The sequence below is a fragment of the Girardinichthys multiradiatus genome, chromosome 8 (genome assembly GCF_021462225.1).
Source record: "Girardinichthys multiradiatus isolate DD_20200921_A chromosome 8, DD_fGirMul_XY1, whole genome shotgun sequence".
In the NCBI taxonomy this organism is placed as follows: domain Eukaryota; kingdom Metazoa; phylum Chordata; class Actinopteri; order Cyprinodontiformes; family Goodeidae; genus Girardinichthys; species Girardinichthys multiradiatus.
In genome coordinates, this window is record NC_061801.1 from 1,677,852 (window position 1) to 1,682,771 (window position 4,920).

Here is a 4,920-nt window from a genome sequence, read left to right on the forward strand (position 1 = left end):
TCTTTTTCCCAGCATAGTTTGAAAATATCACGTGTGGGATGATCTGGATTATTGCTTTGTAAGTTTATCCAGTAATTTATTGCTAACTGTTTCCTTCTTAGATCTAATGGCATCTCTCCCATCTCTACCTGAAGTGGTGCTGTTGGACTGGTTCTGATTGCTCCTGTACTAATTCTTAAAGCTTGATGTTGTATATTGTCTAATTTTATAAGATGAGTGTTTGCTGCTGATCCATAAATTATATTTCCATAATCAATATTTGATCTAATTAATCCTGTATAAATTCTTTTTAATGATGTTCGATCTGTTCCCCAATCAATACCAGCCATACATCTCATAATATTTAATATTTTTTTGCATTTATCTATGATTCTTTCTATATGTACTTTCCATATAATTTTTTCATCAAACCATATACCTAAAAATGTAATATTTTTTACTTGTTCTAAAACTTGATTGTATAATTTTAGTTTTATATTTTCTCTTTTCCTTTTCTGTGTAAACACCATTACTTTTGTTTTTTCCACTGAGAATTTAAATCCCCATTGATTTGCCCATTGTTCTATTCTAATAATCTCATCCTGTATTTTCTTTTCAATAAGTTTGATATTATGACCCCTTTTCCATATATCTCCATCATCTGCAAATAGTGAGCAACCGACTTCCTTACCAATATTTTTAAATACATCATTTATCATTACAGAAAACAATAACGGACTTATAATACTTCCTTGAGGAGTACCATTATCTATTATATATTTACCTGACAATTCTTGACCAATTCTTACTTGTATTTTTCTATTTGATAAAAAATCTTTAATCCAGTTAAACATTTTTCCAGTAATACCCATTTAATTTAATTTAATTAATAATCCTTCAACCCACATCATGTCATATGCTTTTTCTATATCAAAAAATACAGCTACTACATTTTCTTTGTTTATTTCTGCTCTCCTAATTTCATATTCTAAACATAATGCAGAGTCATTTGTGCTTCTCCCTTTTCTAAACCCATTTTGATTTCTAGATATATATCCATTAATATTTAAATAATATGTTAATCTATTATTAATCATTTTTTCCATTATTTTACAAATATTTGATGTTAATGCGATCGGTCTATAATTTTCTGGTTTTGTGTTATCTTTTCCTAGTTTAACTATTGGAATAATTATTGCTTCCTTCCAGCTCTGTGGCAGCTCTCCCTCCTCCGAGACTTTATTATATAATTATAATATTTTATCATTAAGATGTTCTATCATCGTATAGTACATTTGATCTTTTTCAGGTGATGCATTTTTTGTTTTCCTGGTAACAAAGTTCAATTCTCCTTGTGTAAATGGTTCATTTATTAATTTATTTGTATCTACATTATTTTGCATTAATTCTTTATATTTCATCTTTGTGATTTCCCTACCTTTCTTTCCCTCTTCACTAATATTATTTGAACTATGAATTTTACTAAATGTTTTAGCTAATATTTCTGCTTTTTCTTTATCTTCCTTTATAGTTGTATTATCTATTTTTAATATAGGATATCCATATTCTTTTCTAATACCCTTCATTCTTTTAATTGTTTTCCAAATTTGGTAAATTTTTGTTTCTCTCCCTACGGTATTACAAAAGTTTCTCCAATATTCTCTTTTTGTATGTTTAATGATCTTTCTTACCTTTGCCTGCTTTCTTTTGTACTCAATTAGATTCTGATAAATTGAGTTACTTTTTAACATTTTAAATGCTTTATTTCTTAATTTTATTACTTCACTACAATCTTTTGTCCACCATCGCACAATTTTTTATCGTTCTTTCTTCCTCCTTTTTTTATTGATTCTTCTGCAGCCTGTAAGAGTTTTTTTTACAGATATTTATATTTAAACTATTTATATCAATTGACTCATCTATTTCTTCCAATTTCTTTTGACTTAAATATTTAAATTTTTCCCAATCAGCCTTATTAAAGTTCCATCTTTTATATAATCCTGTATTCCTATTATTTATTAATATTCCTGTTATGATTTTAATGGGGTAATGATCACTGCCTACTGTTGTATCTTTGTCAATGTCCCACTCACAGTTATTAGCTAGAATTTGATACTATTGTTAAATCAATCACAGACTCTGTACCTGTTTTTACATTAATTCTTGTTCCTCTTCCATCATTTATACATACCAAATTTTTTATTTCCGTTATTTCTTCAATAACTTGTCCATTTTTATCATTACATTTTCCCCATAATGTGCTGTTAGCATTAAAATCTCCACACCAGATTACTTTTCCTTCTAAGTATCCCATTAATTCATCCATCAACTCAAATGATAATATTTTATATGGATTATAAAAATTTATTATCTTACATTTTTCTTTTTTATTGTAAATTTCAACTACTATATATTCTAACTCTTTACCTTTTCCTAATATCTGATATTGTATCCCTTCTTTTATAAATATTCCACATCCTCCTCCACTTCCTTCTAGTCTATCCCTTCTGATACTATTATACCCTTTAAACACAAAATCTAGGTTTGGTTTTATCCATGTCTCCTGTATACATATAATTTCTGGTTTTTCTTCAATTCCATCTATATACCCTTTAAATTCCTGTCCATTAGCGATTAATCTTCTTTCATTCCACTGTAATATTATCATATGTTTCTATCAGCTGGGTTCCTCCTTGCCTCCCATCTGTTTCCAACTTTTTATTAATGTTTTCCCAAGATCCTTCTTTAAACCCTAAGAACTTTTCTGCTCCTCTGACTATTATTTTAATCTTTTCTGTTTTGTGTTTAGCCTGTTCAGTGCAGTTAATGACATAAGCTATGAATAATATCAGTTTTTCCACAGACATTGTAACATTTTCCTCTGATTCTACTTTTCTTTGTTGATAATCTGGAATCCTAATTTGACCTTCATCCCTTGATCTTTCTTTCTGTATATTTTTTGCAAAGCGCCCTCTTTGTCTTCTTCTTCTTTATGCTTAACTGTGGACCACAATACTATTCCATGGATGCTTGCTGCCACCTAGCGTACCGGATATGTAGCACAAATAAAACATTTTGTATTCTATTAAACAAGTATGTTTAAACAAAAGAAAAAAAAAACAACTTGTTTTGTTGTTTTGTCTGCTCCAATCATTTCCACTCTCTTTTACCTTGTGCTCTACTATTTTCCAAGTATACATACATACATATATATATATATATATATATATATATATATATATATATATATATATATAGATAGATTGTATTTCAGGTTATCAAAACTTCCTACTCTCTCAAACCTTATTTCCTCAACTCACTAAAGTGCTAAAACAATTGTTATTATTTCCACTGTGTAAATAGAAAGTTTATTAGTAATCCTATTAACTAACTTTACTATCGGAATGGGATGTAAACCATTGTTGCTACATCATTTTTTAAGCCATGTATCTTATCTTTAGGTAGTTTTAAACATTTGTCTTTAGGATTATCAATTAAATTTTGATAAATTTCATTTGTTTCTTTCACAGAGAGAAATCAACTTGAGCTGGAGGAAAAACCTATGGTGAAACAACATTATTGTTTATGGTGTTTGTGTTTGCTTTTGTTTTTATTGTCCATCCAAACCCATAATCTTTAGTTGTATCCCCTAAAATCGTCTAATATTTTTTCCTGGAAATGTTTCATTTTTTCTTTAAAGATCAAACCATTATGATAGACCAAGTTTATGCGACTCTCTGTAGCGCCGACCTGGAGGTAAAAGTCTAAACAATTTGTGTCCAGGATGTGTGGGATCTGCAGAGATGTTAGCTGCCCTTTTCCTGACTCTAGACCTGTATAAATCCTGGATAGAGGGAAGGTCAACCCTGATGATTCTCTCTCCAGACCTGATTGTTCATTGCAGTTGGACCTGTCCTGTTTTGTAGATGAGCCCAAACACACAGTGATGGATGAGCACAGGACAAACTGAATGATGGCAGTGTCCACATTCAACACAGTGTTGCTCAGGATAGAGAGGGGAGGAAGTGTGTGGGGAGTTCTCTCGAAGTCTATTGTCATCTCCACAGCCTTGAGCTGGTTAACCTCCAGGTGGTTCTGAGTGCACCAGTGGAGTAGGCAACTCACCTCCTGTCTATATGCAGACTCATCAATGTCCTGGATCAGACCAATAACAGCGATGTCATCTATAAACTTTAGGGGTTTCGCAGATGGGTCCACTGAGGTTCAGTCATATGTACAGAGAGGAGTGGGGTGAGAACACAACCCTGGGGGTCGCCGATGCTGATGGTTCTTGTGTGGGAAAAGATGCTCTCCAGTCTGCCCTGCTGCTTTTGGTCAGTCAGGAAGCAGGTGATCCACTGATAGGTGGAGGTTGGCACTGTGAGCTGTGTGAGCTTCTCCAAATGTTGCTTACATTACATGATGATGATAAACTGCATCTGCTTTGTTTTGGAAAGGTTCCTTATGCTAAAAGTTGTGGAGTAATGCACATTTATTATCAACAATGAAATCTGAAGATGATATTTCAGGGTACAAGAAGTATTGTAAGTAAATAAAACCACAAACATTATCTAATAGTTTTATTGTCCCTTTCAATAGAATTTGATGTTTTAAATAGTACAAGATTTGTGAACAAAGCTCACATCTGTTACAAAGATTTTATTATCAAACGCTGCTGCGAAAAAGTAAAACTATCTGTATTACTATAACCTGCGGTTGTTACTTTTGTCATTTTTTTTCTTTTCCTTCATTGAAATTCCGACTGATATTTGAAATTCTTAGCGTCCCTTTATTTAAATGTAGCCTACTTTGGATCAACTACTTCCAGTGATTTTTATGCGGAAAACATATTTATTTTTGTATTATCCTAATACTTCTTTTCTTATTTTTTTGGATTTTGATTTTCGTCCAGATCCTGATGAGCTGCAGTTTTGATGACGG